This window comes from Macrotis lagotis, chromosome X, assembly GCF_037893015.1.
Source record: "Macrotis lagotis isolate mMagLag1 chromosome X, bilby.v1.9.chrom.fasta, whole genome shotgun sequence".
Lineage (NCBI taxonomy): Eukaryota > Metazoa > Chordata > Mammalia > Peramelemorphia > Peramelidae > Macrotis > Macrotis lagotis.
Window position 1 is genome coordinate 36,667,367 of NC_133666.1, and position 24,383 is coordinate 36,691,749.

Here is a 24,383-nt window from a genome sequence, read left to right on the forward strand (position 1 = left end):
CAAGGTCTATTTCCAGTCGTCCTGATCTATATTTGGCCACTGTAACCAGATGGCTGTGGAGGAGAAAGAGGCTGGTGACTTAGCACAGTTCCCCTCTCACTCAAATCCAATTCACACGCATGTCTTGATATCACCTCCGTGATGTCATGCTCTACTTTGAGAATAAAGGACAAACGACAACCACCAACTTTGTGACTCTGGGCAAGTTGCACTTTATTTGCTTCAGTTTCCCTGCCTGTAAAATTGGGATAATAGCAATAACTTTCTCTCAGAGTTGTTCTAGAATCTGATTAATTTCTTCATTTTTCCTTCTATTCCCTTATGAACTTTTTTAAATGTATTTTATTTATTTCATTAAATGTTTTCTAATTACATGTAAAAAATTTAAATTGATTTAAAAAATTTTTGAGTTCTGAATTTCCTCCCAGGTTTCCAAATTCAGAAGGCAATGACATTATTTGCAGAACTTTGGTAGTTAGAAACCACAGAGTTTAGCACCTCTGTAGCAATTAAGTTGCCATTTAATAGAAATTCTTAGACCACCATTGTGCTTTTATTTTCTGCTTCATGTCCCATGCCTTAGCATAGTTATAGTACAGTTTCCTCAAACAAATATATATATATATATATGTATATATATATATATATATATATATATATATATATATATATATATATATATATTCCTGGTTAGAATTCATGTTATGAAGTACGAGGAATTAGTCTAGACATAGTTCTCTCCCTCACCTCCTTCTGTCTTATAGAAGTTGACCCTTTTGAGGATTTCTACAAAGAAATCGATAGCATTGTGCTTTTAGAAGAGAAAATGAGATTAAACTTAGAAGATTGCCCACACAGATAAATTTTGAAATTTAGGTATTAAAGGAAATGTATCAATTCATACTCCTTAAAAAGTAACTTCTCAGTCCTTTTAAAGCAGTGACTGATGAAATTCCAGTCATTGCATGGAAACACAAGTCATTCATTTTTAAATCTTCTGTTCATGATACCTATTTACATTTCCTGTAGTTTACCCATCTTTTTACAGCCTTAGAATAAACTGAACATTGATTTGTCTGTACTCTATTGATTTTTTTCTGTGCATTTGTATTGCTATTTGTGAGGTCCATAAATAATGCTGATATCTTCTTATTGGGTGTTGGCATTGTTCATCATAAACTTGGCTTTTAAATGTTACTCTTGGCAGCATTATGATGATGATGATATTGACAAGAAGAGAAGTAGAAGAGCCAAGGTTAAGGTTTTCTTGATGTCTTTAGTGCATGATGTAATGACTTTGAGGAAGGTTAAATTTCCAATTAAGGCCAGGTCTCCATAGCACCAAATAAATATCTTTGTCAGGAAAGAAGCCAGAAACTGTCTTTATGATTTATATGAACTCTTTTGTGTCAACATGTATGTTTGTTTGTACAAGCAAAAACCTTCAGTTTGGGTTGTCAGTTGGCAACTTGACTTTAATAGGTGTGTTTCTGACTACCATTGGCTTAAATGGAACTGTAGATACCACCTAGTCTAGTCATGCCACTTATAAAGAGTAACTGAAATAAATTATTTCAAACCCAAATGTCAGTAATTTTGGATATATCTGCCAACTTGTTGTCATATCTAAATCATCATTTTGCTATTGTTCACATAAGAATGCATCAGAATTATCATATGTTTGGAACTTGATGCAGGAAACCAGTCAGTATGACCCTTGATTTTAGATACATTCTATTTATCATTTTTAGGAAAGTTCTATTTATGTTTATGCTTTCTGGTGTTTTTAACAGAAAAAAAGCTTTCTCTAAAGCTTTTTTCTGCATCTGTTGAAACAATAATGTCATTTTTTTTTTGTTTTTGTGTTTGATGGTGTCAATTTACTTGTGGTTTTCTAAAATGGAAGTAGCCTCACATTCCTGGTATAAATCTTGCCTGGTTATAGTATATGGTCTTTGTGATATATTGCTGTAATCTCCTTGCTAGAATTTTCTTTAAAATGTTTTCATCAATATTCATCAGGGAAACTAATCTATAGTTACCTTTTTTTTTCTGTTTCAGTACTCTTCACTCTAGGTATCATAAGGATATTTGTATCATAGTAAGAATTTGTAAGATTACTTGTTGAACTATTTTTTTCAAGTAGTTTATATGCCGTATGAGAATTCATTTTTCTTTAAATGTCTGATAGAATTATCTTGTAAATTTATCTAGTTCTCAGAGATTTTTTTAGTTCTATTATTTGATTCTATTTAGTTCTATGGCTACTTATATATCTTTTTCTAAGGTAGGATTTCTTTAAGTATTCTATTTTCTTTTCTGCTAATATGGACAATTTATATTTTGTACATATTCATCTATTTCATGTAGATTGTTAATTTTAGTGACATAGTTGGGCAGATTATTTACAATAATTGCTTTTATTTTTTCATTAGTTGTGAATTCTTCTTATTCATTTTGATTCTGATATTTTTCTTCTTTCTTTTTCTTAATCAAATTAGCCCAGTTAACCGTAACCCTAATTTATTACTCTACCCCTCGGCTAGGGCCTCCCATACCTGCTTCTTGTTTTATTTATTAATTTGATTTTTTTTTTACTTTTTTAATGTCTCCTTTAATTTTCAAGCTTTTTGTTATTATTTAATTGATATTTTAAATTTGTTATTTTTGGGGGGTGGCTAGGTGACACAGTGGATAGAGTATTGGTCCTGGAGTCAGGAGTTCAAATCTGGCCTCAGACACTTCATAATTACCTAGCTGTGTGGCCTTGGGCAAACCACTTAACCCCATTGCTTTGCAAAAAAAAAAAATCCTAAAAAATGTGTTTTTTTTCTACTTTTAAAAAATGCATAGCCACTTTACTGATTTACTGTCTTTTATTGATGAGTTTCAGAGAAAGAAAATTTCCCCTTATTATTGCTTTAGCTACATCTTACACATTTTATTATTTTGTCTCATTGCTATCTTTAGTAAAATTATTACTCCCTAAGTTTTCCTTTGACCCATCCATTTTTTAGTAATAACTTAGTTTCCAATTTATTTTTATTATTTCCTTCGAAGAGTCTTTTTTAATGTAATTTTATTGCATTATGCTTGAATAAAAGGTGCATTTAACATTTCTACATTTTTGTTATTTGTGAAGTTTTTATAACATGATAGCTCTTTAGTTTTTGTGAAAGTATCATGCACAGTTCAAAAATAGTCATATTCCTTTTTATTCCCATTCAATTTTCTTTAGAAATCTTTCATATATAATTTTTTTTAGGTTTTTGCAAGGCAGTGGGGTTAAGTGGCTTGCCCAAGGCCACACAGCTAGATAATTATGAAGTGTCTGAGACCAGATTTGAACTCAGGTACTCTTGACTCCAGGGCCGGTGCTCTATCCCCTGAGTCATCTAGCTGCCCCATATGTAACTTTTCTAAAAAGCTTTTCAGGTCCTTAATTTCTTTCATTTTTTTAAAAATTTAATTTATTAGGTCTGAGAGGGTTAGATTGAAGTACTCCACTATTTTTGTTTTGTTATCTATTTCTTCCTATAAGTCATTATCCTTTGACTTTTAGAATGTTGATAACATACTACTTGGTACACGTACATCTGATATTAATATCATATCATCGTTCTTGGTACTTTTGTAACAAAATGTATTTTCCCTACCTATGTCTTTTAATTAGATCTATATTTGCTTTTGCTTTGTTTGAGATCATGATTGCTACTTTTACCTTTTTTGTGTTCTTTAGTCCTCAGTGTTTATATTTCTGTTTCAAGTTTATTTCTTATTTTAAAGTTTTTTTATTATTTATTTAAGACCATATGGTTAAATGACTTGCCCAAGGTCACACTCCTAGGCAATCATTAAGTGTCTAAGTCTGGATCTGAGCTCAGTTCCAACTGACTTCAGGGCTGGTGCTCCATCCACCACCTAGCTGTCCCTCAAGTAGCATATTTCTTTTAAACATTACAATGTTGTATTCTGTTTTTTAATCCATTATACTATTCATGTTATGATTTATCAGTGAGTTCATCTAATTCACATTCACAGTTATGGTCATTAACTGTGTATTTCCCCTCTATCCTTTTCTCTTTTATTTATCCTTCTCCTTTTTTTTACTGTGTCCCCTCCTCAAGTTTGCTTCTAATATTTCCTCTTGTCAATCTGCATTATTATCCACTGTCCCTTCCTATTTATTCCCTTCTCTTCCTATTTACCTGTTGAATAAAAAAAATTGTTTGTACATATTCATGTGTTTAACTTCCCTCCTTTAATCAAGGAAGAGTAAAGGTCAAGTGTTGCCTACTTCCCCTCTAGTGTCCCCTCCTTGTTACTTAAACTTTTTTCATACCCCCATTTAGGTGAGATATTTTCCCCTTCTCCCTTCCCAATGTATTCCTTTTTCCAATGTGTTCCATTTTTTTGAGATCCTCTTACCACAATAGAATCATGACCAGAATCTCTGTCTAATTAGATTCTCTCTCTATAACCCTTATCAGTGTTAAAGCTCTTAAAAACTAGAAGTATCATCTCCCCATTATAAGAATGTAAATAGTTTAACCTTCTTTAGTTTCTTTGGGTTTTCATTCATATCTTCTTTTTTTATGTTTTTCTTGATTGCTGTGTTTATATGTCTATTTTCTACTCAGCTCTGGTCGCTCCAACAGAAATGATTGCAATTCCTCCATTTTGTTAAAGAATCATTTTCCAACCTATAGGATCATCCTCAGTTTTGCTGATAGACTAAATGACACAGTGAATAGAGATCCATATCTGGAGTCAGTAAGATCAGTTTTCATATGTGACCTCAGACAGATATAAAGCTAGGTGTGTCACTGAACCCTGTTAGCCTGAATTCCTTATCTATAAAATGAGCCAGAGAAAGAAATGAGATGCCTCTTCAGTATTTTCACTAAGAAAACCCTAAATCGGCCTCAAAGAGTTGGACATTCTTGAAATGATTGAACAACTATAATTGTTCTTTATTCAAAGCCTAGATCTTGTAACTTTGGGGAATGTTATGCCATGCCTTCCATTTCTTTATGTAGTTATAACCATATCTTGTATTATTTGTATTGTGACTCCTCAATGCTTGAATTTTTTTTCTTTCTGGATCCTTTAAGTATATTTTCCTTGCCTTTGGAAGTCTGGATTTTGACTAGAATATTCCTTTTAGTTTTATTTTGGGGTTTCTTTCAGGAGGTAGCCAGATAATTCTTTCAATTTCTGCTTTAATACTGTGCTTCTGTGATTTCTGGACAGTTTAATTTTTTGATTTCTTGAAATTTGATGTCCTTGTGAGGAAAATCCCTCTACCAATGTAGGTCAGCACTTTCTCTGAATATGAGAATCTTACAGAATTAACTGAAGCCCTGAGAGGCTAAGTGACAAAACTACATATATCATAGGAGAGACACAGGTATACACACAAACACACAATTACATATATATATATATATATACATATATATGTATATATATGAATATATATATATATGACCAAAAACATTTCCCAAGTATTAGTTGTTAAAGCTTATAAACAATTAAAAATTTGAAAACTCTTTATAATTATTCATAAAAGAGTACTCCAAATGATTGTTTATTTCATTCAAGTCTTATTAATTACTTTTTTCTTTCCTTCACTTATTTATTCATGCCCTTTAATTGGGGAACAACTAAATAAATTGTACATCAATGTACTGGAATATTATTATTGTGCTATAAAAAGTATAATATGGAAACTACAGAGAAGTATAAAAATATGAACTGATGCAAAGTCAAATAAGGAAATCATGAAAATAATTAAAATGTGAAGAAAAATTAATGTATAATTACACTGATAAGATGGCAAAATACACTTCTTTCCATTCTTTGTAGACTATGGTTGTAGAACATTTTATATACTTACAGACTTGGTTGATATAGTATTTAATTTTGCTAAACTACTTTCCCCCTCACTTTTACAGTTTTTTTAATTACGAGCAGTATCTTTTTCTACGTAAGAAGAAATATATTTTGAAATAAAAGTGTTGTAAAAAGAAAGGACAAAATATATTTTTCAAATAATTTTTGAAAACATCCTGGAAAATGATTTACTAAATCCATGATCTGGGGATGAAGTAAAAGTGCCAATCAAATCCATCTACTAATAGAACTCTTTCGAGCATGTTTCTCTTAAGCCTTCTGTTTTAGATAGAAAAAGCATGTTTTTAAATCAATACTGTAATTGAGTTTTTCTCACACAGAAGAACAGAAGCATAAGAGCTTGAAAATGAGTAGCACCAGGTGGGCTGGTCACTTGCCAGAAGGCTTTGACCTAATGGAGTTTACAGTAATATTTTATTCTATTTTATCATAATTTTGACTATTTTTTGAAATTATTTAATTTTTCCATCGCCCCAAGTAACTCTCTAAGATTCTAAGTTATGGATGAGTAATTCATTTGCTTTGATAGGAGTAACTACTATATCAGGATATCCTAATATTAATGAAATAACAATTATGGACTAAAACAAATTCCAGATGAAAGATGTAATTAATGGAAAGATTTATAGAGTAAAAAAATCAAAGTCTGTTGAAAATGTTAAACCTGTTTTCAATTGGAATTTTCTTTCTTTAAAAGTTAATTCTTTTAATTTTTAAAATACTGTAAAGTCAAGTAATAGTACTTGATAGAATATCACCAAGAAATAGTGCTGTTGCTACTCTTTTCATGAATGTCAAAAAATTAGAATAATAAGTGAATTTGACTTTAATCAACTGGTCTTGAGAATATAATCTCATATAGAAATGTGGGTCATGCCAATACTTAGCAAGAGGTATATCTATTGGTTTCAGTGCCTCGTGTTGGAGGCTGCTGATTGCTTTTCTATACAACTTCAAATGAATCACACTTTTCTAACAACAGTTATCTCTAGTTTCCTGTTTACAATCAGTCTTTCTCCATAGGCATTAGTTTCATGAGGAGAGATGGCAAAAATAGCTGGAACAGCCTTCACAAAGATAAGAATAATCTTTTAAAAAAATACAAACCATCTCTTGGGACTTAGAAATCAATGAATCACAGACATTTCACTGACTGCAGAGCAGTAAAGTTGCAGAGTGTAAAAATTGTGACTTCCCTCAGTCTATCTTGTGGCTGCTCACCAAGCAATGATTCGAAGGAAGACAGCCCTGAAAATGATGAGAAGAGAATCCAGCCGCCCCTGTAAATGAGAGTCTGTCACTCTGATATAAAGAAAAATCAAACTTGCTCACCAAGCTATCTAGTAGGAACAGGTACTTGTCATGTCTTACACCTCTAAGAATGGGCATCACCAACTTCATTCAATTTAGCTGTTAAATTAAATATACACATACATGCATATCTGCACATACATGCAGACAAGCAATACACATGTATACATGTATCTGTATGTATGCATATTCATATGTATGTTTATGCATGTGCATGTATGTGTAGATTGTGTAGATGCATGCACAGAGACAGACAGACAACTGACTACATAGAAAACTATATTTAAAGATGACTTTTTGCAAAAGGAGTGAGTTTAGAAGCTTCATGTCAAATAGTAATATAGGTGACATTCCTTCAGGACTGTCTCCCTCACTTGATATTTGCTTTAGTGGGTTAAACCTCCCACAATGTGACTAACTACTCCCAGGGTTCAGCAAAGAAATATGTATGAACATGATATAGCCAGAACCTTTCATATGAAACTTTCCTTCCAAAGGCTGGAATATACTATCTCCCAGAGACTCCTTTGGCCATGGAAAGAATGTAATCAGATTTAGAATACAGTAGTGGTGAGTCGTACACGTAGAGAATGTGTGCAGCAAAAAGGATAAAATATATTGAGAGTAACTGGAAAATTCTTCCTTCATTTGGATTGTCTTGATTGAACTCCTCTTTGGTGTAGCCCTTTGCTTTGCCAACTTCCCCAGAATCTCCTGTACCATTGATTTCATATCTTGCATTTCTGTCTTTGTTGAGTCATACTTCATAAAAGGGCTGCCTTCTTTAGTGTCTCTGAGGAATTAAAACTGATGCCTCCCACTGTTACATCAGAGATTCCACATATCCTTTGCAAGACCTCCCAAGACCTTTAGACCCCTCAAAATTTACAAGTTTGCCACCAGTAATGGATATATCTAGCATGAGTTATTTGTTCACCTAAGATCAGAAAACAATAGATGCAAAGACAGAGGTGATCATGTGCTTACTACCACCATAGAACATGACTGGGAGACAGGACAGATGCTTTATCCCCCATACAACTTCTTACCTAGCTTGACATAATCTCCAAGTATAACAGGTGCAAAGAAAGAGGACTCAAAGTGACTAGTAGCCCAGTTTTTATCCTAAACAATGAATTGTTTTGTCTTAAGAGCCAGTTAACAGACTTCAACACAAGTCATATAAGAATGGAAATAAGCTCGCCTTATCCCCCAGGCTTCCATGCAATAGATTGAAATCAGGCAAGAAATATCTCTACATTGTCCAAAGCATGTCCTCTGCAGTCTAGTTCACCTACCTTGCATTATAGTATTTTCATTTGCTTCACTTGTACCAGCTTTTCTTCTATATCAGTATTATTGATTTCTAAATCTGTTATTCTCCTTTGATCTGTGGATTCAACTTTTTCTAATCTTTTAATTTATTTTTCAAAAGGTTTTGAATATTTAGAATTAAAAATTCAGAAATTTGCTCATTTCTCTTTTATGGCTTCAAATTCCCTCTCTCCTTCCTCAGCATCCTTTAACTAAGATCCTCACATCACTGGAGTGCACCTTCTCCTTATTTCCATCTCTTTTTAAAAAAATTTATTTAAGGCAATGAGGTTAAGTGACTTACCTAAGGCCACACAGCTAGGTCATTATTAAGTGTCTGAGGGCAGATTTGAACTCAGGTCCTCTTGACTCCAGGGATGGTGCTTTATCCACTGCGCCACCTAGCTGTCCCCCACTTTTTTCTATCTCATAGAATTCTTGTCTTCCTTTAGGAAATGGCTTGAGAAACTCGATTTTTTACGAGGCCTTTCCCTATTTTCATAACTCTTAGTGCTCTTCCTCTCAAACCCACTTAGATTTTCAAGTTACTTTTCCAAAGATCTACTTCTCACTCCTATCTCCATCATACTGTGCTCACCTTCCCATATTGAGAAAGAAAGAAAAGCAATGGAGCTTCTTACAAGCATATAGAGTCAAACAAAACCGATTTGTGCCTTGGCCATATCCAAGAAAACAAAAATAGTCTCTATTATGTCTTTGTCAGAGGGAATAGTATTTCATCATGTATTCTAAAATCATGGTTAGCCATTGTATTGATGACAGTTCATAAGATTTTCAAAATTGTTTTTATAGTATTGTTGTTACAGATCGTTCTCCTAGTTCTTAACATTTTACTCTGTTCGAATTCAGCTTCAGACGCTTGACTCTTACTCGCAGCATGACCTTGGCCAAGTCAGTTAAACCTGACTGCCTTGCATCCAGGACCATCTCCAGTCATCCTGATTCCTATCTGGCCACTGGATCCAGATGGCTCTGGAGGAGAAAGTGAGGTTGGTGACTTAGCACAGCTCCCTTTCAATCAAATCTAATTCACGTGCTTGTCTTGGCATCCCCTCTTTGATGTAGTGTTGTTCAAAAATGAAGGCCAAAAAACATTTCATTCTGTATCAATTTTTATAAATATTCCTAAGTTTCTCTAAAATCATCCCCTTCATTTCTTACAACACAGGAGTATTCTATCAGTTATTTTTTCTCATTAATTATCAGTTTCTAATTCTAGAGAATCAATTAAATTTGATTGTAACAATCGAAAACTTCAGAAAATAGCAAGGAACAATCTATTCATCTTTCCTAATGTTTTAATAATAGGACTAGCTATTGTGTCTTGTCAAAAGATTTTTTGTATCTATGAATGAATTAATGAATTAATGAAAGCTTATTAAGTGCTTACTGTGTGCTAAACTTCTATACTATGTTCTCTGGCTGTCAGTAGAAAAGTTAGAGTTACCCCTATTCTCAGAAGCTTGCATTCAAATGAAAGAGAAAACAAATAATGGAAAGTTTATCATCAAGTCCAAATGGTAATAACTTATTCAATATTATGAAATATTTTAAAACAAGATTGTTAATGATTTGCAGTTATGCTTTTGAAAATGTTTGTTCATATCTTTTAACCTCTGATTTGTTGGGGAATATCTTTTAGCCTTATGTATGATAATTATTTTTATATATACACATTTTTATATGCATACAGATATATGATATCTGCATCATATCAAACTTTAGACCTAGAATTTTGATACATTTTCCCCTTACTTTTGACTGTTTCCCCTGTTCACTTGGTTTTTAAAATCATTTTTGGTTCTTTTAAAAAGAACTCTTTCAGAAATTCTGCATGCATTTCTGCCTAAATTGTCTTTCTTTGAGACTTTGCCTGTAGATATTTTGGAATCATTTTCTTCTTCTGGGTATATCTGAGTATATCCATCGTCATAATAGTTTATTATGATGAGATTTTTCTGTGTGTGCCCATTTCCCTATTTACTTCTTGACTTCCAACTTTCTCAATTAATTTTTTTTTGCAAGGCAAATGGGGTTAAGTGGCTTGCCCAGGGCCACACAGCTAGGTAATTATTAAGTGTCTGAGGTCAGATTTGAACTCAGGTACTCCTGACTCCAGGGCGGGTGCTCTATCCACTGCACCACCTAGCCACCCCTCAACTAATTTCTAGGGGCAAATGTCTAGGCCTTTGTCCTCTTGCTGAATTCTTGGGATAACTTATTCTGGAGACCTATATCCTTTTAGTGTTCTCAAAGTGGTTTGTTACTAAGTGGTTTGACCTTTGCCCTCTGAGTCTGAGTTCTTCAAGTTCCTGTCCTGGTTTTGGGTCTGTACAACATTCATGTTGTCTTCTACTTTTTTGGAACTTCTTGTATACTGATGCTGGACTTGTGCCATCAGGCATCTAGAAATGGAAATCTGGAAATCTCCTTTGGTCTGCGATTCTTGCTATGGTGGTTACCTGTAGGCTTCAGAATCATTTGATAACTGAAACTGAAAACCTATTCTGCTCCTAGGTGTAGACACACAGCTGTTTCATTTTGAACATATCCCTTGATCAGTATTGTAATGTGTACATGTGTTCCTTACCTTGGAATGCCATATTTTAGGTTTCCTCCTCATTACATCCAAATCTTTGACTCAAATCTAGCTAATGGACAACACAGTTGTCAGTTTGCATTAGTTTCTCCAAGCTACAAAAATTTAGGGTCCTCCTTCCTCTAAGTGCCATAGCCTTAGACCTACTTCATTTCCTCTGTATTGAAATGCTCTGCATTACTTACTATTCACTAGAGCCCCTCTCCATTGGAAGCCGTATCTATATGTGCTGACTTGGGTTGGAAATATGATTCACTGTTTTTTTTTCTTGAATTTCCCAATCATGAATAGAACTGATGCATTGTCCAAATCTTTATAGAGTACTTGTGTTAAGAGAGCTCACTTGTATCACTTTGTGCTACTCTACCACCTTGGCTCCACCACCCTAGTTAACTACTTTGTAAACATATTTTTCTTTTATTTAAAACAAAAATTTTTCCAGTTACATGGAATCCAATTTTAACATTTGTTTAAAGTATTTGAATTCCAGATTCTCTTCTTTCCTTATTTCCTCCCTCACTTCCCTAAGACAGTAAGCAAATTAATATGAGTTATATCTCATGTAGTCATGCAGAACATTTTCCCACATTAGACATGTTTACTGCCCAAATCAGATGAAAATATAATTTGGAAATGTTTACAGAGTAAAAATACATAACAACATAGATAATGTTGTTTTGTAGTCTTTTAAGTCAGTATGTGTACTGCAGGGTTCTGTTTCAACTTGAATTTGATACCAGTGGTGTAGAGGAAGACCCACTCCTGGGCTCTCTGACTCTTCCAATGAATAATAAGATATAGAAAGCCTTGCTGTGTGGAATGATTCTAAATCTGACCATATTGAAGATAAAATGTCTATCATTCAAGCTTCAGTTAAACTAAGTGTAGAGAAGTTCATCACCAAGAGAAAAGATATTGGTTTATGAATATTTGTAGTAACAGAAATTTTAAACAGTCTACGAAGGTGTAGAAGATATAATGTGTACAGATAATTTTACTGTTTCTTCAATTACAGGAAGTATTGAATCTGTCCAATTAAGCCAAAATAGATATTTTGTATAAAGAAACCTAATATTGCAATTTCCCCTTACCTTCTTACACAGGGAAAAATAAAATTAATGTGATGATTAGTTACAAAAACAAAAATTAAGAAATTTTTCTCTTTACTGAAATTATTTGGAAGCTTTGATACTTATAAATTCAAATTTTTCAAGAACAGTTTAGTAAATAAATCACAAAGGATTGCATATCAGAAAAGGACTTTAGATTTCATCTATTAGAACTACACTGTGAACATTAATCTCTTCTACAAATTCCCTGACTAATAATCATCCAACATTTGCTTAAAGACCTCCTCTATGGCTAGGATCTTTAAATCCTAATCCTAAATACTAAGGCAGTCTATTCCATATTGTATCTGTATTATACCTATGTATAAGAAGTTTTTTTCTTTATATCAAGCAAAAAAGTTCCCTTATCTCAAATTCTAACAGTTGTTCTAAATTCTGCTTTTTGGAGCCAAAAAGAAGTCAGTCTACCATGTGATAACCTTTCAACAGCTCTCTTATGTCTGCTAAATCTTTTCTTTTCCTGACTAAATATCTTTAGTAACTTCATCTGATCCTCTGATGACATGAAAACCTCTAAAAACATGATCATATGGCAAGTCATGATCCTGGTGACTATCCTACCAATACTCTCTAAATTATCAATCAGCTTCTGAAAATGTGCCACCCAGAATATAATTCAATATTATAGATATCCAGTCACATCAAGGACAGAGAGTATGATAGGACTGCCTTTTCCTTAATGCTAGAAACGGTCTCTGTCTTTGTGCATCCTAAAATCAAAATTACTTTTTGTTATTGTTATCATGTCATACTTTTGCTTTAAATTTAGCATATATTTCACTGAAATCCCAGCTCGTTTGTCTCCCTTTTATATTTTAGGCTATACACATTTTTTTCCAGATGTACCTTTCTCTTTTAGCAAAGAAAGACAGTTGAAACCAATCAATATCAAAGTCATTTATTTATTCTCTTTCTTTTAAAAATTATGTTATATTTTATTTTTATATCACCATTTCCAAATAAATCTAAGTTCACTCCTTTGCCTAATAAACTATTTCTGGTAACAAAAATTAAGAAAAATTTACATATAAGATAACTTTAACATTATATGTTATACTTCTATAACTTTTCTCCTCCCACATCTGCAAATAATGGCAGGAGGGATATTTTACCAGCCCATCTTCAAAGTCAAGTTTCTTAGTTATCATTACACAGTGTTCAGTTTTAACTTGTTTGTTTTTGTTAATATTCTTTATGTTGTGGTTATTGTTTATATATTTTTTTGTTCTTAATTCTCTTTAAATCTGTTTATATGTCTTCTCATGATTCTTGGTATTATTCATATTCATTCTTATTGTACAGTAACTGTTTTATGTGTTATAATTTGTTTAGCTCTTCCCCTAATGATTAGTATTCATTTGTTTTTTTTCCAGTTTTTTTACTACCACAGTCTTTGTCCTCCTCGGCATATATGCTTAACACTGTAATGTCTAGGTCAAGAACAATGGATATTTTAGTTATTTTATTAGCACTGTTCTAAATTGCTTTCTAGAATATTTGGCACAATTAATTGTCTTTCTATAATTCTTCCAACATTACGTATTTTCATATTTTGTCATCTTTGGCAATTTTCTTGGTAAAAGAAAACTACAGGGTTATTTTTATTTGAATTTCTTTTATTACTAGCTGTTGGGTAAGTCTTTAATATGGTTGTGAACAATTCTCCTTTTGAGCGTTGTTTATTCAAATCATTTGACCATTGGGGAAAAATCGTTGTTCTAATATATTTGTGCTATTTTCTTATATTTTTGCATATTATAGCATCATGAAAAATATAAAGATTTATCCCATGTGTTATTTTCTTATATGGTTTGCATATAAGATCATCATTAAATATACAAAGATTTTCCTCCACAAAGTAGCTTACTTTCTTATCCTAGTTGCATTGATTTTGCTCTTGCAAAATCTATTTTATTTTTTGTAATCAAAGTTCATTATTTTAGTTTGTTGTGAATGCCTCTGAACTTTGTTTGGTTAAATAAATTCTCCCAGATGGTAAAGTATATGATCTGATTATTTTCCATTTTTAAGGTGTAAACTTTAATATTCAGGTCATATTCTGTTTTCAGCTCAATGTGATGTATGGCACAAGATGGTTTAAATTCTGCCAAACCAGTTTTCATAGCAGTTCTTATCAAATAAGGATTTCATCCTCCAAGTAATTTCTTTTCTTCAATACGTCAAACAGTGAGTTATTGAGTTCAATTTTTTTCTGGCTCTTTTCTAGCTCTAGTCTCTTATAGTGATCTACTTTTCATTTCTTTTAACCAGCACCAAATAGTTTTGATGATGGCTAATACAATTTGAAGTTTAGAAATACTAGTCGCTCTTTATTACTACGTTTGAAATGGTTTCTTATGAGATTCCATACAAATGATGTTTTTATTATTTTGTCTACATCAATAGTTAATTCTCTTGGTATTTTTATTGTTATAGGATTAAATCAGTAAATTAATTTATTTTATTTTTATTTTTCCCAGTTATATGTACAGATAGTTTTCAATATTCATTGTTATAAAATTTTTACTCCCTCCTTCTTGCCCTCGAAAAGAGTAATCGATCTGTACAATCATATTAAAATATTTCCAGATTAGTCATACTGTGTAAAAAGAATCAGAATCAAAGGGGCATAGCATGAAAAAGAAAAAGAAATAAACAGAAAAGCAAATAAAAAGAGTGAAAATAGCATGCTTTGAACTGTATTCAGACACCATAGTTCTTTCTCTGGAGCTGCTATAAATATTTTTGTATATGTGTGACTTTTCTCTGTTTTTATGATTTCCTTGTGATACAGACCTAGTAGTGGTAATTCTGGAACAAAAGGTCTGTGCAATTTTACGCCCTTTTGGTATAATTCCAAGTTGTTCTCAATAATGGTTGGATCAGTTCACAACTCCACCAACAGTGCATTAGTGTTCCAGTTTTCTCACACTCCTGCAATATTTATCACATCTCTTTTCTGTTATCTTAGCCAATCTGATAGGTGTGAGTTGTGTTATTTCTCAGTCCTGTACCTATTTCAACTTATCTTGGTATAGCGCCTATAGGTCTTTGCCTAGTTTCTGCCATACTGTTTTCCATGTTTTCCAGCAGTTGTTGTCAAGTAGTTAGGTCTTATCCTCGAAGCTAGTATCTATAGGAATTTACTACTATTTCTTTTGTACCTAATCTGATCCACTGATCCACCAATCTATTTCTTAACCAGTACCGGACAGTTTTGATGACTGTGACTATAATATTGTTTTCTATCTGGTATGGCTAGATCACTTTGCTTTGTACTTTTTTCATCAATTTCCTTGATATTCTTAAACGTTATTCCTCCAGATGAATTTTGTTACTATTTTTTCTAGCTCTGTGAAATATTTTTGGTAGTTTGGTTGGTATGGCACAGAATAAGTAATTTAATAAAGGTAGAATAGTCATTTCAAACGTATTAGCTCTGTCAACCCATGAGCAGTTGAGATTTTTCCAGTTGTTTATTTGTATGAAAATTGTTTTGTAATTGTGTTCATATAGTTTCTGGAATTGTCTTAGGAGGTAGATTCCCAAGTATTTTATGTTGTCAACAATTATTTTAAATGGACTTTCTCTTTCTATCTCATGCTATTGGGCTTTCCTGGTGATATATAGAAATACTGATGATTTATTTGGGTTTATTTTATATCCTGAAACTTTGCTAAAATTGCTAATTCTTTTAAGTAGTTGTATAGATGATCTTCTAGAGTTCTCTAATGATACTATCATATCATCTGTAAGGAGAGTTTTGTTTTCTCAATTCCTTTAATTTTTTTTTCTTCTCTTATTGCTGTAGATAACATTTCTAATAAAATATTGGATAACAATGGTGATAATGGACATCTTTATTTCTCCCCTGATCTTATTTTTATAGGTTTTGTCCTACGTGTTTGAAGAGGACCATGCCAACCAAGTTAATGATGGCATGACTTGTACATTATGTTTATTATAGTGAGGGGTATCTTATGTGAAGATAGTCTTTTCACTTGACTGTTTTAGAACCATTTCACCCTATGGCCTACTTTGAGAGGAAACAGGACTTCTGATTAGAGATTAAATGCTTTGAGGATTCCTTGACCTTTGAGTATGTCTCTTTCCCCATATCATTGAGACACTTCAGTGCTCTAGCCATGCAGGTCAAAGCACCAGTATATAACATCTGGTGATATAATAGTGACACACACTATATCCAAGTCTGTCTCTCACTGGACTAAGTAACATTACAGGTTTTCCTCCCATTCCAGTAATGCCAGGTTGTGACATCATAGTACATCCAAGCCTATTTCTCAATGTACTAATCATCATATAGGTTTTTCTTTTAGACCTTCAACCATACTCCTTCAAAGAACTCAAAGACATTACTTTCTTGGAAGGTACCCTGTGGGTCATGGGAATGATACTACCAGATTGCTAGTCAGCATCATTTATAGTTAGAACTACAACTGTATTTGATTGTCTTCGAATCTTTGACTTTTTTTTAAAGGTTTTTTCAAGGCGAATGGAGTTAAATGACTTGCCCAAGGTCACACAGATAGGTTGTTATTAAGTGTCTGAGGCTGGATTTGAACTCAGGTACTCCTGACTCCAGGGCCGGGTCTCTATCCACTGTGCCACCTAGCTGCCCCCAGAACCTTTGACTTTTGTTCTTGATTATTGAAAACATTCTTGTCCATCTTGTGCTGGTCCATGAATCGCACCTCAAGTGGAATAATGCTAATACCTCCAGACCCCCATTATGTATCATGCTTGATGATAGTTTTATATGGATATTGCTTATCATTTTAAGAAAAACTCTGTTTATTCCTATGCTCTATAGTGTTTTTTATTTTGGCAAGGCAGTGGGATTAAGTGACTTGTCCAAGGTCACACAGCTGGGTAATTATTAAGTGTCTGAGGTTGGATTTGAACTCAGGTCCTCCTGACTCCAGGGCCCGCGCTCTGTCTACTGTGTTACCTAGCTGCCCCTCTATAGTGTTTCTAATAGGAATCGGTGATGTATTTTGTCAAAGGCTTTTTCAACGTCTATTGAGCTAATTATAGAATTTCTGTTAGTTTTGTTACTGATATGATCAGTTATTTCTAATTGTTTCCTAATATCAAACCAGCCCTGTACACATGGCAAAATCTTACCTGATCATACTATATTATCCTAGTGATAACTTCCTGTATTCTCTTTTCTAATGTTCACTTTAATTTTTTTGCATCAATATTCCTTAGGGATATTGGTCTTTAATTTTCTTTGACTCTTTTGACTCTTCCTGGTTTAGGTATCAGCACCATATTAATGTCATAAAAGGAATTTCACAGGATTCCACCTATTTTTTCAAATAGTTCATATAGAATTGTAATTAATTTTTTCTTTAAATGTTTGGTAGAATTCACTTGTAAATCCATCAGACCATAGAAATATTTTTCTTAGTGAGTTCATTGATGGCTTGTTCAATTTCTTTTTGAAATGGAATTATTTTAAATGTTTTTTTCTTCTTTTAATCTAGGGAGTTTATATTTTTGAAAATGTTCATCCATTTCACTTATATTATCGAATTTATTGGCATACAATTGAGTAAAATACTTCCAAATTATTGCTTTAATTTCTCTCTCATTGGTAGTGAGTCCACCTTCTCCGAAACTGGTAATTTGGTTTTCTTCTTTCCTTTCTTTAATAAGAATAACTATTAATCTATGTTATTGTTGTTTTTTTTCCATGGAACCTACTCATTTATTTATTAGTTCAGTAGTTTTCTTTCAGTTTTATTAATTTCTCCTTTGATTTTCAGAATTTCTAATTTGGTAGCTAATTGGAAATTTTTAATTTGTTCTTTTTCTAGCATTTTTAGTTCCATGCCCAATTTGTTGTTCTCCGTTTTTTCTCTATTTTATTTTTTTATTTTATTTTATTTATTTTATTTTCTGTATTTTATTCATTTAGAGATATAAAATTTCCCCTAATAACTACTTTGACTATGTACCACCATTTTGGTATGATGTCTCATCACTGTCATTGTCTTGGTTGTAATTGTTGATTATTTCAATGATTTACTGTTTGATCCATTCATTCCTTAAAATTAAGTTATTCAGATTCCAATTTATTTTTATTTTTCCTTGGCACTTTATTTTATGTAATTTTTTGTATCATGATCTGAAAAGGATTCATGTAAAATTTCTGCCTTTCTGCATTTGAATTTGAAGCTTTTATGCCCTAATTCATGGTGAATTTTTGTTTAGGTACCACATACCACAAAGAAGAAAATATATTCCTTTCTCTTCCTATTCACTTTTCTTCAGAGGTGTATCATTTCTAACTTATCTAAAATCCTATTCACCTTCCTAACTTCCTTCTTGTTTATTTTGAAGTTAGATTTATCTGATTCTGGGGGAAAAAGTTGCAGAACCCCACTAATATTGTTTTGCTGGCTGTATTTCTATAAATCATTTAGCTTTTCCTCTAAGAATTTGGATGCTGTATCACTTGGTGTGTATATGTCTAATATTGTTATTATTCCATTGCCTGCTTTTATTATTTTAGCCTCTTACCTTTAACCTATGTGTATCTCTCTGCTTCAAATGTATTTATTGTAAACAGCATATTGTAGGAGTCTGGTTTTTAATACTCTCTTCTGTCAACTTCTGTTTTATGGGACAATTCATTCCATCTCCATTCATAGTTATGGTTACTAACTGTATTTTCCTGCATCCCATCTTCTCCTTTTTTGTACTTTTCTCTCTCCTTTCCCTTTCTTTCTCTTCACTAGTGTTTTGATTTTGACTGTTGTCTCCCTCAGTGTCCCCTCCATTTTATCAAACCATTTCCTTTTTCTTTTCCTTTTCCTTTTCCTTTCTTATTCCTTTTCCCACTTTTACTTTTACTTTTCTCCTCTCTTATCACCTCCTTCTTACTTGTTTCCCATTTCTCCCACACACACACACTTTCCTGTAGGGCAGGATAAATTTCTAAACTCAGTTGGAAATGTATGTTATTACCTCTTTGAGCCAAATCAGTGCTCACACCCTCCCTTCTTTCCATCTACTATATTAGGTCCTTTGTTTCTCTTCATGTGATGTAATTTACCTAATTTGGCCTCCCCCTTCCTCCTGTCCTAGTCCAAAATTTTTATTATCTTTTTTTTTTTACATCATCCCATCAATATCAACTTATGGCCATACCTTCTATCTAAGTATATGCCCTCAAATAGAGATACAATTTTTAAGATATATGAGCATTATCTTCCCCTGTGGAGGTAAAGCTAGTTTAATTTCAATGAATAATATTCTTTTTCTTTTCCCTTATTTACTTTTTTAAATACATCTTGAGTATCATGTTTGAAGATCAAATTTTCTATCCCACTCTGATTTTTCATGAGGAAAATTTGAAAATCACCTATTTAGTTAAAATGTTCTTCTTTTCCCCTGAAAAATATGCTCAGTTTTGCTCAGTAGTTGAATCTTAGTTGTAATCTAAGCCCCTTTGTCCTCTAGAATATCATATTCCAGGCCCTTTGATCCTTTAATTTTGATGCACTCAAATCTTGCTTAATCCTCACTTTGGTTCCCTGCTCTTTGAATTGCTTCTTTCTGTCAGTCTGAAGGATTTTCTCCTTGACCTGATACTTCTGGAATTTTGCTACAATATTCCTGGGTGTTTTCATTTGGGGATCCCTTTCAGAAGGTGATTGGCGAATTCTTTCAATGACTATTTTATCCTCTGATTCTAAGATATCAGGGCAGTTATTCTTGATGATTTCTTGAAAGATGTTGTCCAGGCCCTTTTTTTGATCATGACTTTCAGATATCTCTCCTGGGGTTATTTTTAATGTCAGTAGTTTTTCCAATGTAGTATTTTACATTTTCTGCTATTTTTTTCATTGTTTTGATTTTGCTTGACTGCTCCTTGATCTCTCTTAGAGTCATTAGCTTTCTCTTGCCAAGTCTATTTATGAAGGCATTTTTCTTACTTCAGTTAGCTTTTGTATCTCCTTTCCATTTCATCAATTCTATTTTTTAAAGGAGCTCTTTTCCTTTTCCAGTGGCCCAACTGAATTGTGAAGAAATTATTTTCTTTATCTATTTGTCTAATCCTACTTTAAGAATTATTTTCTTGGTTCATTTGCTCAAGTGTATCTTTAAAAGTTTTGTTTTCTTCAGCCAATTTTTGTTCTTCCTTTTGTAAGATGTTGAATTTCTCTTGCATTTCTTTCCCCAATTTTTCCACATGATTTTAAAATTCCTTTTTGAACTCTTGCAAGAAGTCTTTTTGATTGGAGACTAAGTCATATTCCTCCCTAGGGCTTCACATATAGTACTTTTTCTGTTGTCCTCTTCTGAGATGGTCTCGTGCTCTTCCTTATGTCCATAGTAACTTTGTGTAGTTATGGCTTTTCTCTGACTTTTCTTACTTGTTTTGAGCCCTGCTCTTGGGCTTCAGGGACACTGTCCCAAGCTTCTTGTGTTGGGTTGAGCCCTTTAAGAATAGATCTTCCATTTTGAGACTTCTAGTGACTTGCTTACTGAGCAGAGGCCCTCATGTTGAGTGATGTGCTCCTTGGACTACGACTTGTAATGCCAGTAGCATAGAATATATCTAGTGCCTGTATTGAAGTCCTCCCAGCTGATCTGCTGTGTTATTGTCCTGCTACATAGGAACCCAGGGGCCTCTGCTGTAGATTTCTGCTGTAGCTGAGAGTTTCCAAATGGTCTCTTCCACACAGATCCCACCACCACAGGCTGATCTCGGCTTCCTGCTCTGGACTCTACTCCCTGCACTTTACTACACTCCCCCTCCACTTTAGTGAGATAGACCTTTCTAGAAAATGGTCTACTCTGTTCTTTTGTGAGTTCTGTTACTCCATAATCTATTTAGAGGCTTGCTTAATGTTGTTTCTGAGGGAAACCCAGGAAAGCTTAGGGATGTTCCTGACTTCTCTCTGCCATCTTGGCTTCGCCCTTTGAAGATTTTGTTTTCTTATCTTGAGGATCCACTGATTGCTATTTCTATCTTGCTTGCACATGTGTCCAACATGCTCCCTGCTGGCTGTAGCAGGCCTTGGGGCTCATTCATGTAGCTTCCATAGCTTTTGTTGCTTTGCTATTTGGTATTGTTGGTTACGTTGTATTCATGAATGTGTATTGAATTCTGTAAGTGACAGTTGATCGGTTTTTGTTGGCTGATGCAACCCAGAAGAATGAAAAGTTTGGATACCCCTGCTTTAAGATTTTGCAGTTCAGAAGATTTATGAAAAGCACCTGTTTGTCAGTCTAGTTGGTCACATCACCTACCTTAGTAAAATCACAGAAATTCAGTTAATCTTATGAAATGTAGGGAGTTGGGAGGGATGGATGCACAGTTATGTGCCTATATCAGTTAAAAGATTACCCCTGAGCTCCCATTGACTATCAAAAAGGCTTAAAATCTCAGTATTCTTCGTGTTTATCATGAACTTCCTCCGTCTCAGATACTTTTTTAGTATTCTAAAAATGATTCTGAGGGCCTTTCTGGATTTGTAGTCTAGGTTATACTTCCATGCCCTCATTGTATCCTCAAGTACCAGATCTTTTTGTCCTCAATATTTTTCTGCTATCCCTAACATATATTTAGAAAGAAAAATAGAAACTTAGTTTACCATGGAACACATACAGAAATGACTATAAAAGTAAATAGATTAGAGTCATAGAACCTATACTACTTTCCTTCCTTCTTTTAATTCCTTTGTGACCTTGGGAAAGTCACATAACCTCTCTGGTCTTCAATTTCCTCATCTATTTGACTAGATAGCTTCTAAGGTCCTTTTGAGTTCCAATTGTATTATCCAATGAGCCTATGAAATTCAAAAATGTCTCTTCCCTCTGGGAACATGGTGGGGAGATTCTGGGAAATAAAAGGTCAATCATGATGATACTTTAATCAAAATCTATCAATAACAAGCCTATATTTCTGAAACTGGTAAGATATTTCCTAAGATTCATGCTGGAATTCTTTTCGCAATATTCTAAAAGTGTTGGAAGTGATTTCATGAAAGTGACCAGGAGATTTTATTGCTGTTTAAACAATTTGATCTCACTGTGTTAGAAATACAAGGTGAGAGCTCTTTAGTTAGCATTGGATCATGACAGGACAGTTAACTATTCAGTTGAGTATGCTTATAATAACTTATGTTACTGACCCTTCACTGTCATCTTTTAGAAAAATGACATTATTAGATTCCCTTTTAAAGTTACTTCTTTATTCCATAGAAATGTGGATTTAACACATTTTTGAGGCAGGGTGAGAATGGGATACATCAACAGGCTTGTCATTTTCCTGTTATGGGAGTATAAAAATTAGGTTTATAGAGGAATAATATACTTTACTATTTTTTAGAGTTGGGAAACTGATTGGCTGAGACTGGCGATATGAAAAGAGAAATGAGATTTTATTTTAGCTTATTGTGAAAGCTTAGCCCGGTCACAGGTCTAAGCAGAGAAATGAATAGAAAACAACCACAGCAACAATAGAGACTTGAGATACTGCGTTGCCATGAAATAATAATAACAGTGTAGAAGTTAAAAATATTTTAAGCACCATGCAGTTAGAGATAGCCATAACTAAGTGAAATGGTGCATTTAGTTTTGTGAGACTTGGGTGGTAACACCAGACATTTTGAGTTATTTCTCTGGACATCAGTAGATTGTACCTGAATGATTCTGAACAAGAGCAAAGTAGTGACATAAAGGGTGACTTTAATGAATGCCTCTTTTTTCCCCATAGGTTACTGATTGTTTCATGCTGGACTAAATATTCTTCAAATTCCAAAGAGAAGTAGAAGCACTAGAGCAAAAGTAGCAGGCAGATGGCATCAAGTGATAGGAAATCATTGGATTCTACCCGTTTCTGAGACATCATAGTTTCCTGGATACAACATTTGATCAAGAGTCAAAAACCTTGATTTCACATCCTAGCTGTGCCACTTATTATATAAGATATCTAGATATTCTGGATTTCAATTTTCTCATCTTTCAGATAAGTAGGTTCGAATAGACGACCTCTAAGGTTTCTTCCACCTCTAATCTTGTGATCCTATCTATGTATGACTCTAGCTTCTGACCTGCTTAAAGTGTGTTTAACATAGATTCATCATGGCTTTTAGCAAATTTTTTCTCTGTCTCGGAAAACACAACCATACAATCTCCTGTAACTTGATTTGGCTGAATTGCATTCTTAACCTGACAAAGTAGCCTGATTGTCCATCACCAACAAAGTCAGAAGAATTTTAGTTCCTATTATCAATGGTAGTGGTAGTAATGATAGTCACAGTAAAAAGCAGTCATGCAGTCCCAATAAAAAGTTTCCTTTGACTTATTAAGATGCTAAATGTTCCACTGTTCTAATTCCCTCATCTGTCACTGATAACATTCATAGCTGCTCAGAAGATGTGTATGGAATATATATTCAGGAGAAGAGAGCTATAAGGGGGTCATGTTTTCTCTAGTCTTCCCAGTTTCACCTTTTTTGTTCAGAAGAGAAAGATAAAGGAAAAAGACACAGTGAGTTCCTGTGCCCTGCTATATGCTCAGTCCACATAGGAAAATAAACTGATATTTGTCAGGACTGTGAATCTTATCTATATGCTTGTGTCCTACAAAGTGTAGATTTTTATTTATTTTTCAACTACATGTAAAGATAGTTTTCAGTAATCATTTTTGTCAGATTTTGAGTTTCACATTTTTCTCCCTCCCTCCCTTCTCTCCTCACTCCCCATGATGGAAAGCAAACTAATACACATATCCATATTAATCATGCTGTGAAAGATGAATCTGATCAAAAAGTGGGAAAAACATGAGAGGGAGAAAACATAAACCAAATTTTAAAAATTGAAAAAAGTTAACTTTTGTCTGCAACTACATTCCATAGTGCCTTCTCTGGATATAGATGGTATTTTCCGTCACAGGCACTTTGGAATTAGCTTTGAATATTGTACTGCTGAGATCTAGTCCATGATAGTTGTTCATCACACAATTTTGGTTTTGCTCAACATCAGGTCATACAAGTCTTTTCAGGCTTTTCTGAAATCCTGTCCCTCATGATTTCTTTTTTTATTTTTCCA